Genomic DNA, 13759 nt, shown 5'->3' with positions numbered 1-13759 from the left:
GGACCTTTAAAGATCATCTGGTCCAACTCCCTGCTGACTCCTTGTGAGCCAAGTTGTTTAAAAATAAGAATAAAACACTAAAAAACCACAAAAGCAAAGAATTATTCCGAACTGGCTGTTTGAAACAATGGGGACCCAAACCTCCCAAGCATGGAGAGAAAATATTTACAGTGAAGCTGAGAAATGACAGGACTTTGTGAGCAGAGGCTGAAGTGTGAAACATGTTCCACTGCTTCCCCAAGAATTCATCATGTATGGGAATGAACTGCAAAAATCCCCAAATATTCCCTCGTGATTCTAGAGGGAAATCCCTCTAAAACCTGGGGTTTAGCACAGCTCTGACTGAAATCACCTTTAACTGAGAGAAAATTATAATTAACTGAAGGTAATGAGGTTGCTTTGTGTCTGAGGGGGTGGGGAAAGGTAAATTCCCAATAGAAGAGCCTTTTCCCCATGGACAATTAGGGGAAAATTAGGAAAAAGACCAGAGAAATTACCCATCAACCTCACTAATGCCTTTCCAACAGAAATACTGGTTTTCTTACATTGTGCTGTTGGGTTATGGGAAAATGATGGTATTATCTACAAAAGGCATTATCTGTAAAAGACATTCTCTATAAATGGGGGTATATATAATTTTAGGGAGAAATTCTTCCCTGTAAGGGCTTGGCAGCTGTGGCTGCCCCTGGATCCCTGGAAGTGTCCAAGGCCAGGCTGGATAGAGCTTGGAGCACCCTGGGATAGGGGAGGGTGTCCCTGCCCATGGGGTGAAAGAGCTTTAAGGTGCTTCCATCTAAATAATAATTTCTGCTAATTCACAATTTTAAATAATATTTTTATTCAATATTTTAGTAATATTCACAGGTTGGACAACACATGGATTCCTAACGATGCCATCCCAGTACCCCACTAGGAATCCACACCCGACTGCAAAACATTTTAGGCTGGACAACCAAGCTCCTGATTCTGCACTTCTGAGTCCTCACTGTAGCCACTGAACAACATTAGAAGAGGGAAAAAAAAAAATCCCATTTAAAGATCCCAGCCCATCCCAACGCAGCGAGACGCGAGCGGCTGTGCCTCGGCAGCCCTCGGAGTCACGAGAGTTTATTTCATGTTCCATAGATCCCACCATTAGCACCAGAACCAGAGTGAAAGTACAAATAGCTGTGGCCAGCCAGACACATTTGGGCTGGCTGGATCCAATTAGCTTCAAAGATGACTGGGAGGAATGAGAACCACATGGGATGTCAATGTTCGCAGTCTATATTACAACACACGCATCTGTTCCAGGCACGGCAGAGAGAGATGTTATGGATCTGCAAGTGGAGCTTTCGACAGACACAAAAATATTCCTGACACGAGGGGGGAAGAAAAAAAAAGCCCAGGATTATTAAGCTTGGGAGCTTCTGAGTCTCTCTGGGGTTTGCATCTGTTTGCCTCCCGAGAGCAGGGGGGGATTGTTTAATTGAAGCTTCTGATGCAGCAGAATTTTCCTTGGTTCTGCTCAAAATGGGGAGTTCATGAGCTACTGCTCCATTTAGGCTAAAATGGTAATCAATTACTGAGCCTAAGCTGAGGGCCACCAAAATTTCAGATCAATATTCCTCCCAGGTGCTGAGGTGTTGAGGCATAAGGCTTGAAAACGTGGCTTGATGAAGGTTGTTCCAACATTGATGTGCAGAAGAGAAAAATGGTGATTAAAAAATCCTTTCTGCCAGGGTTTTCAGAGGCTACATTTCAATATTTAAACATTAAACTTGCTAAAATATTTTAGAATACTTTTCAAAATATTTAAACTTGCACTTAATGCACATTTAAGTTTAAAACTTAGATGCAGTGGTTGAAGACAAAGATAATGTCATTATAATATAATGGATGCCTCATTCCTGGAAGTGTCCAAGGCCAGGCTGGATGGGCCTTGGAGCAACCTGGGATAGGGGAAGGTGTCCCTGTCAAAGGCAGGGGAATGATTTCAGCTTTAAGGTCCTTCCCAGCCAAACCAGTCTGGGATCCCATGATAGATCTGACCCACTGGTTACCTCTTAACTGATGGTTAAATACCCACAAGTTATGCAAACCTAAGTGTTTCCCACCTCCCCATCCCATTCCTGCCATGGAGAGGCTCCAGGACTCCAAGCCTGTTACCCAACCCACATTTATTTACTGCAGTTTCATGGAGGCCTTGATTCCAAGGATGGCCCAAGAGAAAACTCTGGTTTTTTTCCACTCCATGATGTGGATCACAGGTGCATCCCCCATGCTCCTCCACTGTACAGGAGTATCAAAAACCAAATTACAGGATATATTCTGCTGCTCCAGAGTCTACAGACCTGCCACCTCCATGGAGAAAGAAACTGGTTTGATTTGAAGAATTTCTGACTGATCTGCATCTCCCATACCTGATTTTAGGGACTTGGCCGTGCTGCAGTTGAGGATTTATTCCAGTCCCAAAGGGATCTAAGAGCAACCCAACCTCTCAGCTGTTCCCTGCCACCTCTTCACCCTTCTTTAGAAGTGTGCACCTTTATGAGTGCACCTTTCTGCTCCTCATGAATCCTTTTCCAGATCCATCAGGAATGTCCTGAAGATCCAGGTGGTGCCAGCTGCCAGGACTGGATGTGACAGCCACACAAGCACAATTATTCTTCCCAACTTCTGTCCTTCCCACTAACTCCACCTCTCCCTTTCCACATCTTCTTCTCCTTTGAGGTCAAACCAAAAGAAGTCTATTTTTTCTCATCTTTCAACTGGAATTAAATATATGTTTAGACTCTGATCACTCCCTGAAGGAGTCTGTTCACCCCTTGTTTAAGGGGAGGGAAGTTGGCCAGAACTGTTAATACAGAAAAGGGTTGGGAGAGCAGGACAGGCTGGATGGCTTTGAAGGATAATAAGCATGGAATGAGATTCAGTCATACAAAATATACAGTCCTATAAAATATATATATACATGGGAAATAATAAAGTGTTCTGGTGGATGCTGGAGGACACCTGCACGTGCTCAGCTGCTGCTGCTCAGCCAGGCAAGGCAGAAATACAGTCCTGAAATGGTAATAACTCTGGAAAACATGGGGAAATCCTGATGCCAGGGAATCCTGGGAACAGTGAAGTCAATCCTGATCATCTGATACAGAAAGATGAATTGAAATGAGAAGAATTCCACAGAAAGGCTCCTGGGAAGGGCAAGAAGTGGGCAAGTGAGCTTGCATTGGTGGTCAGCACTGGGAAAGGGGTGAGAGCATCTCTGGGAAAGGCTGAAGAAGGAGAAGACCTGGAGGGCTTCAAGAACAGTGCTGGGACACCCAAATTGTTCCCCAGACCATTGAGTAGGGAATGAGAAGGCTTCCAAGGAGAAGCACAGGTCTGGGAGGATCTTCTGGCTCAGAGTCAGCCCTCCTGTGTCTCAGGGCATGGCTGGAAAGTCTCTCTAAAGTCTAAATTCCCTTTGGAATGTTACTTTTGGGATTATTTTTGCCTAACCACAGAAGCCATTGCTATTGAAGCTGCTGCTACCTGGTGTCCTCCTACCACTGATTTCCCTTTCCCTTTTCCTGTAGGAAAAGCCCCTGATTCTGCTGTAGTAACTGGAATTTCTCATCACAGGATGGGATTCCCCCAGGAAAGATGGGAGCAGGAATGCTGCCTGCAGGGCTCTGGACACCCTGGCTGTGAGCAGCACTCCAGAGCTAGACCCCTCCAAAAGCTGATTTTCCACAGCTATAATATCAGAAAATATAAGGGGATATAAGAAAAGAAATGTCAAGCCTGCAGGAGGGGTAAACCTAGAGGGGAAGGCACAAGCAGGAAAGACATCTCTACATGATGACAAAACACCTCAACCCAAACACAACCACCACAGGTAGAAAGCTCCACACCATTCCAAGCCACTCCAAACAACTCCAAGTCCCTTCCAGCAGAAGCACTTGGGCTTCAGATGCAAACATCTCCCTTGAAGCTGAGGCAAACACTTGCCAGAGATAATTTTTGGTGTGCAAACCCCCAGCTGTGACCCAGCCAGCAGCAGAAGACATCTCCCCATGCTTCAGGGAGCAGGTTCCAGCCCCAGCTCCTGCAGCCCTACCATCTGCTGGATCAATTCCAAGGCCTTCAGAAAAATCCCAGATGGTGATGCAACTCAAGGATATTACATGTGACATGTTTGCTCTTAGCAAGATTAATAGAGTTGACTTTGCCCCCCCTCCAATCTCTCTTTCTGCACGCTACACACTGCTATGATTTACTATAAATACACAAATATCCCAAACTTCTTTAGGACATCTGCTGATATAAATAGGATATTAAAAAACCCCTGCCTTCCCTTATTAGCTGTGTGTGTGGATTAACAAGAAATAGTTTAAATTCCTGCCAAAAAGTTCCAACTGGTTTTATGGACGGGAACAGATCTTTGTAATTATGTTGATTTTACATCAAACCTATAAAAGGTTGACCATTATAGGAATCAGCCAAACAAAGGATACACCTAAAGAGGTGCTGAACATGCTGGAATTCCCAGTTGCCAAGAGCAGGAAAAAGCCATGGAATGCCACAACCATGTTTTAGCAGCATCATTTGATTCAGGACATGACACCAAGTGATGTCTTTAAGGTTTTAATCCAGTTTGGGAAAGGTACATCCATCCATCCATCCATCCATCCATCCATCCATCCATCCATCCATCCATCCATCCATCCATCCATCCATCCATCCATCCATCCATCCATCCATCCATCCTTTGGAGACTGTGCCAACCTGTTTTCAGCATTCATTGGGAATTATGCATCCTTCTATTTCCCAGCACTGAGTTACTATGGAACATTCTCAATCTTCTTCCCTAAGTGTGACACTGGTTTGGGGACATGTAAGACCAGATTAATTCCACTGAGGGACCTCTGTGTTTGCATCTCTTCTTCACCCTGGGAGATGGGAGGATGGAGGTACTGAGGAATTCTCCTCATCCCAGGTTACAGAGTAGAGACAAAATCCTGGTGATTGATGAGATGTCAGTGTCATCCAGAAACACCTCATCACTTCTCACCCTTCCATAAAATAAACATTAAATCATCACAGAATCATGGAATGCTTTGGGTTGGAAGGGACCTTAAAGCTCTGCCATGGGCAGGGACACTTCCCACCTCCCACAGGCCCTGTCCAGCCTGGCCTTGGACACTTCCAGGGATGCAGGGGCAGCCACAGCTTCACTGGGAAATCCATTCCAGCCCCTCACCAACCTTACAGAGAAGAATTCCTTCCATAGGTCCAGCTTAAATTGCCCCTCTTTCAGTCTGCACCCATTTCTCCTTGTCCTGTCACTACCACTCCTGATGAGGAGTCCCTCTCTGAATTCCTTGCAGGTCCTTTCAAACACTGGAAGTGGTGGAATGTCCATCCCTGGAGGTGTCCAAGGATGTGGCACTCTGCTCTGGGCTGGTGACAATGTGGGGATCACAGCTTGGACTGGCTGATCTTGGAGGGCTTTTCCAACCTCAACCCCTCTATCCCTCTTTGACCAATTCCAAGGGTGGAAAGGGCAGCTTGGATGTTCCTTGAGATTCCAGGTGATGATGAACCTCCTGCCATGCTGGATGTCAGTTTGTCCTGACAAGAATGAACAAGAAACTTCCAAAATTCAGCAGCTGCCTTTCCAGCATTGGTGCAGTGACATTCACTTCATTCCCATGGCTAGGAGAAATGTAAAGCTTTTCAAATATTTTTAAATGTGGGGTTATTAATGCCAGATTCCAGTGGATTGGGGAAAGAGGGATGTTAGCTCCCAAACACATGCCTAATCTAGAACATGTGGTTTCGGGGGAGGTTTGGAACCAATATGTTTTCAACATTTTCAGGAAATTTGGTCTATCCAGATGAAAGCTTCTTGGACTCTACTGAACTATCAGTCAGTGATACAAACACTGAAACAAGAGGAATATTTTCCCTTTTCCCTGAAAAAAAGAAAGTGCTTCTTTACCAACTCCAGAGAGAACTGCTGAAGAGCAGCTTTGGGATTATTACTGCAGAATATTTAGAGAATATGATAAATGAAAAATCTAGGAAAACATCCCAGAAATAAATCTCATCCTGTGTTACTCCTGAATTCTGGTGCACCTTCCCAGGGTGGCTTTCTGCTGAGAGTAGAGGCAAAGTGCTGCCCACACTTACAGGAACCCAAGCCAGGGGTGTAAACTAGAACTAATTTCAACAAATCTGAATACAGAGAATATGTTTTGTAAGGGAATGGGGAGGGAATTCATGACACCAAGTAGGGGAAGGATGAAACAGCACTGTGGGATGTGTGAGCCCATAGGGCAAAGCCCAGGGCATTCCACTTCTCCTTCTCTCCCTGCTTTTGTTTCAACCTTGCTTTAAAACTCCTCAAAATTCATATGTGAACACAGCCACCCTAATGGTCCTTGCCTGGTTACACTTTAAATCAAGATGCTCCACAACAGCACCCCACAAACCAGTGTCCCCTCCCTGTCCTTCATCCACCGGGATCTTGGTCCTGTGCCATTCCCAGAGTCCCCAGAGGGCCACCCCAGCCTGCTCCGCCTGCACAACACAAACCCTGAATTTCAGGAGCCTTTGCTAAGTGTTGCCCTGTCCCACAGTGGAGTGAGAGTCCCCAGAAAAGGCCTGGGGACAGTGACACTGGTGACCTGCCAGCCCAGTGCTGGACTGCCCCAGTTCAAAGCTGTCTCCTCCAGCCTGGGAGATCAAGGACAGTTTGCAGCTCATTCTGGACTCTTCTGAGGCACTCCCTTGGCTCCATCCAATTTTTGAGGCAATTCTGCATCTCTTTGATGGATTTTTCATGTCTCTCCAGGGGAAATGTCCTGCACTGAGGTCACTCCTGGGACTGCCTGGCCACAGGGTGTGAGAAGAGCTCGTGCCCTGGCACCAAGGGCTGGGAATCATCCCTCATGTGGTGGCTTAGGGATGAGAGTGCCCTTTGCTGCCTCCCTGCTCCTCTCCTCACATTCCACCAAAGGACAAACCTCCATCCATGTGTCATCCAGATGAGCAGATGCTGCTCCAGGAGCTCCATGGATCAGTAGCCTGCCCCCTCCCCATTCCTCTGATCCCAAACACCAGCCCCCCAGTTCAAGCTCATGGGGCTGAAAACAAACAGAGGGAAGTCACAGCTCATCCCTGGAATCCCTGGAGAGACACGAGATGCCAGAGAGCCACAATCTCTCTTCTCCTAAGATCTCATCAGGAACAGAGGGTTTTTTGCTGTTGAGAAAGTTTTTTTTTTTCTCCTGCCAGTACTCAGAGATTTTTGCTTGGCTTGACAAAACCCAGGACTCCTTGGGGAATCATTTGGTGAAGCTCCTAAGGACAGTTAAACTCAAATTTACAAATAATGCCAATAGTCAATGCAGTAGGTTGTGATGTAGTTTATCCTGATCTATAATCAAATTCAAGGGAAAAAAATCTGATTACTGCAGATGATCAGAACCAAAGTGTGAACAGGACACAGACCTAAGGGACAAACACTCAACAACCTGATGTTTGCTCCAGGTAAAAGTGCTGGGGGCAGCAACCCCCAGCTGGAAAGGACAAAAGGAGCAGGATGAATTAGTTGTGTTCATGCATTCCACAGGCTTTTCCACCTTCAGAAGGATGATGGGACTCAAAGGGCACCAGGTGCTGTCACAAGGGAGGTGCTGGAGCAGGTAGAGCCCCCCAGCCCTGTGTATCTCCTTCCTAAGGGTTTTTTGACATGAGTTAAAATGCAGGTGCAGGATTGTAGGAGAAGCAGGGTGGAACAGCCCCTGCCCTTCAGAGGTCTGGCACCTCTGCTGTTGTCACCTCTGTCACAGGGCTGGTCCCATTTAGGAGAACTGGATCCAGTCACCTCCTGGGGTTCTCTCCACCCTACAGCCTCAACTCTGCCCTTCAAGAGCCAGAGCTGTGCTGAAAATCCCTCCTCATTTCCTTGAGCAAGGCAGATGTGTCCCTGCTCACTGCAAGGGGAATTTCCAAGGTTTTACAGCACCCCAGGAACAACCAAAGGGATTTACCTCCTCCATCCCATCCAGATCCACTGCAGGATCAATGGCAAGGCACCAGGACAGGCTGCTGGCACCAGAAAGCTCTAAAAAACCAGCTCCAGTCTCTGAGTAGGTGCAAGAACACCACAGCACAAATGTGGTCACGAGCAAAGACAAAATCCTGCTCCCAATTAACTCCAGAGCCACTGTTGCTGGCAAAATCCTGCTGCACTGCCTCCTCAGAAACACAAAAAGCCAATCAAACAGAAATCCCCACCCTCCTCAGCTCTGCTCCCACATCACCAGTCCCAGCCAAGTTCCTGGGGCTCACACCAGAACCTGTGGCCATCATATTTCATTTTCCACCCTCTGGCTGGCTCTGGAAGGAGGATGTGATGTGCCTTTTGTTTCCCTTCAGGCATTTCGGTTGGATTCCAAGCACAGAGCTGACAAACAACACTCCCAGTTCTAATTCGAGGATCCCAAGGCTTTTTTTGGCTGCTGGCTGGAGTCACCAGGCTGATTTTCTATCCACCACTGCACCCTCTTGTTTCCTTTATCAATCCCACATATTTAAATCCAGCAATTTGAAGCGTAGCATTACAGCTGTGTTTTTATTTTGTTTGTTTTATTCGGTTGTTGCCTAACACAAAACACTCTGACATTTTCAGTCACATCCCACTAAGATAAACAACGAACATATGTCATGAATTCCAGCAGAAATGATTCCCAAGTGGGGCAGCAGCAAGGTTTGAAGTGGGAGTGTGAGAGGATCTCCTGAATTGCTTGCTGGATGTTTGAAATGAGCTCTTCCCGTGGTTATCCATAAGGAATGGAGGGCAGGTGGGAGGAAACCTCTGTGACTGTCTCATCCCTGCAGATCTTGATGTGTTTTTCCTCCTCCCATCCATAATCCTGCCTAATTGGATGGAAAACCTCCATGGCAGTGAGCAGCTGCCTGAGAACTGATGGATTAATTACACGGAAAAACGTGGGGTCTATATCCAAGGATCTACCTGTGTGAATCCACAGCTGGATGAATCTAAAAACAGGAAAAAAGAGGGGAAAAAAAAGTGGAAGAAGGGGGAGAAAGAAGGAAACCCAGGAGAGATCCCATTGCTCTTGTGAGAATTGGATGAATTTGATAAGAGGGGGTTAAAAAGGGGAAAAAAGTGGGGAAAAAAGGAAACCCAGGAGAGACTCTACCACTCTTGGGAAGCTCAAGTGGAGTCCCTGCAGCAGCTGGGACACAGGGAATGCTGCCTGGCTCAGCCAACCCTTGCATTCATCCATTGAAAGCAATTAAGGCACTTCCCCAAATCCTGCAGGAATTAGTGGGATCAGATATGACTCCAACAATGTCTCCATACATCACGGCCAACAAAGCCCTCATGAAAACATTCAGCCCCAGCCTCATTCACAGCTTTTCCCCCAAGGAATTCCTCACTGGATTTCCTCTGCAGTTCTGGGCTGGTGCAGCTGCTCTGTGACAGACCAGAGGGTTCCAGTGAGGACAATCACAACTCCTGCCACCAGAGCAGCAGCTCCAGGTTTGGCTCTTCACAGAATCCCAGAACATTTGGAAAAAACCTCTGGAGATCACCCAGACCTAGGCAGGGTCACCCTTTGGAGCAGGTGGCACAGGAACACGTCCATGTGGGTTTGGGATGTCTCCAGAGAGGGAAAGTTCACATCCTCCCTGGGAAGCTGCTCCAGGGCTCTGCCCCCTCCATGGAAGGAAGCTCTTCCTCATGTTGAGGTGGAACTCTTTGTGTTGTAGTTTATGCAGCCTGGCACCATCCTCTGACACCCTCTGGAATATTTGTAAGGATTATGAGATCCCCTCTGCCCTGCCCCAGACACAAAAACAAGCTTATTCACCCCAAAACGTGCAGGAGGAGGAGGATCCCTGTTGGTGGCAGGGGCAGGTCCTGAGGAGGGGCTCAGGTGGGGAAGGTGGATCTGATCCAGTTCCACAACAATTCCTCCACTTGCAGCGACCAGACAGGCCTGGAGCACGTGCTGAGCCTGCAGAACCTCCCTGGCTGAGGGTTTATTCACCGAAATCAAAGCTCAGCTGCAAATCCTCCAGCAGGGAGACAATGGAGCCTCTCATGCTGCGAGAGGGGAGCAGCAGCTTCCAGAGCAGTCCGGCATTTCCAGCGCTCAGTGCAGCTCAGCTGCACTCACAGCTCAGCTGCAGCCACATTCCTGCCCCTCTGGAACATCTGTTCTCCTCTCCTTAGTGCTGGCCCTGTTTTGTAAGACAAGGAACTCTGTGAGATTCCTGAAGCTCAGCGTTTGACCCGCGGCGCTCCGAAAAGCCCCGGCTCTGAGGAGCGCAGTTCAGACGGAATCACCAGTCACTTCCAATAACATCCCTCACTGCTCACAGTGCAGCTGGACTAGGAGCTCAGCTCTGGTCAGCTTTGAGCACAGCTCAGAATCCACAAAAGCAGGCAGGGAAAGTGTCTGAAAGTGTCCCTGAGGTGACAATGAGAAGAGAATTCCTTCTCACCCTCAGCAACTCCAAACCTCCCACGGGCTCATCCCAACCAGGGAAGGATGAAGAGCCCCAGAGCAGCTCCAGGGATGAAGCAGATCAGAGCTCATCACAGCTTTGTGAACTTCCCAACAACAAAGCAGAGTTCCTTCTGGAACAATCCACATCCCAACTGGAAGAAGCCAGGGGGCAAAGGGGTGTTGTGGATGGGTCAGGACACACTGCCCATCATCCCACTGTGATCCCTGTGAGATGGGACAATTCCTCACCCTGGACACCACACAACTGGGCTTTTCCTATGGGAAAAGCTATTCCTACTCCTATTCCTATTCCTATTCCTATTCCTATTCCTATTCCTATTCCTATTCCTATTCCTATTCCTATTCCTATTCCTATTCCTACCCTTACCCCTATCCCTATTCCTATTCCTATTCCCATTCCTATTCCTTTTCCTACTCCTACTCCTATTCCTATTCCTATTCCTATTCCTATTCCTATTCCTATTCCTATTCCTATTCCTATTCCTATTCCTATTCCTATTCCTATTCCTACCCTTACCCCTATCCCTATCCCTATTCCTATTCCTATTCCTATTCCTATTCCTATTCCTATTCCTATTCCTAATCCTATTCCTATTATTTTCCCCAACCAGGACAGACATAGCAGAGCTCAGTGAGGAATTCCAGACTACAGCAGTCAATCATGGAATCATAAACTGCTTTGGTTGGAAGGGACCTTGAAGCTTTTCCCATGGACAACTTCCACTACCCCAGGTTGTTCCAAGCTCTGTCCATCCTGGCCTTGGACACTTCCAGGAACATCCACAGTTTCTCTGAGCAGCCTGTGCCAGGGCTGGAACAGAGCTGGAACCAGCACTAAACACCACTCTGGGCTTGCAGGGACAAGATCTTAAACATATCATAAACCTGGGAATAACACAGAGATAGGGATAAGTAAATAAGCAGCAGCCTTAATTTTATCACAGTAATAACAAATCCTGACAGCAACACCCCAGGAAAAGGATGAGTTTACCCCCAAAGAATAAAACATCACATTATTCCCAATTCCTCCCATTTAGGGGGAAATCTCAAAGAAATTCTGGGGGAAATCAGTAAGAACAAGCACTTTGTGGTGAGCCTTTCCTTCTGGGAGTGTCTCCCGTGCTCCAGGATCCAGGAAATGTGCAGTATTTACTGCGTGCTCATCACCATGGTTTCAGAGCACAATAAGGCTCTATCACCCTGCATCCATCTGTGTTTCTGGGAATGCTGGGGCTTTGGGAATTGCACGGGGCTGACACAAAGGCACCCATTGTTCTGGAGGCAGAGGGACGAACCTGCCCTTTCCACAGGAGAGGAAGCCAGCAGGAAAAGTTGCTATTGTGAGCTGGATATTTAAAAAAAAAAAAAAAAAAAAAAAAAGTCTCATTGCATCATCAGTGCTGCTGGGTTGGGAAAAGGGGGTGGCTGGGGCAGGGCACCTGTGGGATTGGGGGCTGCCCAAAGGGAGTCAGGCACCCTAACCCAAATCCATCCTAAAAATCAGGCTGGCATCAGCTACCTGCTAAACTGTCCCAAAAACATCCTAAAAAACAGGCTCTGGTATCAGTTACCTGCTCAATCATCCAGAAATTATCCTGAACTTATCCTAAAAGCCAGGCTGTGGCATCAGCTACCTGCTAAACCATCCCAAAAACGTCCCAAATCCATCCTAAAAGCCAGACTGGCATCAGCTACCTGCTAAACCATCCCAGAAACATCCTAAACTCATCCTAAAAAATAGGCTCTGGCATCAACTACCTGCTAAATCACCCAGAAATTATCCTAAACTCATCCTAAAGCCAGGCTCTGGCATCAGCTACCTGCTAAACCATCCAGAAAATATCCAAATTCTACCATAAACCCACCCTCAAACCATCCTAAAACTACTCTAAAAGCCAAGCTCTGGCATCAGTTACCTGCTAAACCATCCAAAACCCACCTTAAAACCACTGCAAGACCATTCTAAACCTATTCAAAACCCACTCTAAAATCATCATAAAACCACACTGAGATCACCTTAAAGCAAATCCTAAGAGGGTGAAACTGGACCCACGTAGCTGGAGCATCATTTCCAAAGCTCCAGGTAGGAGCAGGGATGGGGAAGAGCTTTAAATCCCCCAGAATTTCGTTTTCCTTTCAACCCAAAGCCATTTGCAGTGCTGGAGTTCTCCTCCAGGACTTTCCTCTGCAGTAAGAACTGCCAAAGTAGTAGGAACCAAATTGTTGTCAGCTTAAGGCCAGCCATCTGCTCAGCCTCTTCCCAGCTGCCATGCTCCCAATCAAAGCCTGGAGAACAATCCCTGATGTTTCTCACCAAGCTCAATATGAAAAAAATCTAGGAAGGAAAAAAAACAAACCAACAAACCCAACAACTCCAAACCCAAAATGCAAAAAAACCCAGAAACCAGGAAAGCAGCCCGGCAGGGATCTAACTGGGAACAGAGATGAAAGTAGGAGAAAAAGAAACTATTTTATTTGTTTAAAACAATGTTTTTTAAAGAGTCCTATTGACATCTGCTTTGTAAATGCTCTGTCATTATTTATAACCTCCAGAGCATGGAATTGTCTCTGGAGTTACAACCATGCTACTCCCAGATTTTGGCTTTGTTAGCAAAGAGCCAGCAGCATTTTTACTGGCACTCTGGGAATAGAGATCTAACATTTCATACCCAGTTTATTTAAAAGTGGACTAATTTAACATCCTTGATGGTTCCTTTTAGCACAACTGTTGCTAATTAGCAGCTCCAGAATGATTTGTTCATCTGGGAGCAGCGGCGGTTCCACGGCAGCATAAATACACCAGGGCAAAAGGGAGGGAGGGGGAAAGGAGAAAATAGGGAAGAGGCATTGGAGAGGGGCAGGTTTGAGAGAATTAAAGGAAATAAAGTGACAGGTGGAGATGGGAACACTGAGGAGAAAAGAGGCAGGAAAAATAGAGTGGAAAAGGAGAATCCTTGAGAAGCTGGAAAAATTGGTGGCAGATTTTAAAGCTGTGCAAAAGTTGGGTCTGGTGGCATGGACTGGAAAGGGGTTTCAAGATGATGATCCCAGAACTGGGACAGGCACCAGCCCCCAGAGATCCCACAGGATCCCTCAGGGCTGGAGGGATGCAGGGACAAGGAGAGGGACCTTGGTCAGGACACAACCTCAGCTGCTTTAAGAGGCCCCAGGGCACTGTTGGTGCAGAGCCACAAACCCAACCAATAAAACATGTCAGGGGT

The 13759-nt window shown here is 46.9% G+C and overlaps 1 protein-coding gene across 2 annotated transcripts in view; it reads right to left on the bottom strand.

Annotated features, from left to right (window-relative positions):
* EDA (ectodysplasin A) overlaps positions 1 to 13759 on the bottom strand; it is a 60631-nt gene that overhangs the window by 9609 nt on the left and 37263 nt on the right. The window lies entirely within an intron of this gene.

The sequence above is a fragment of the Catharus ustulatus genome, chromosome 14, assembly GCF_009819885.2.
Source record: "Catharus ustulatus isolate bCatUst1 chromosome 14, bCatUst1.pri.v2, whole genome shotgun sequence".
Lineage (NCBI taxonomy): Eukaryota > Metazoa > Chordata > Aves > Passeriformes > Turdidae > Catharus > Catharus ustulatus.
The sequence above is the reverse complement of the archived record's forward strand: the minus strand, read 5'-3'. Positions and strand labels throughout refer to the sequence as shown.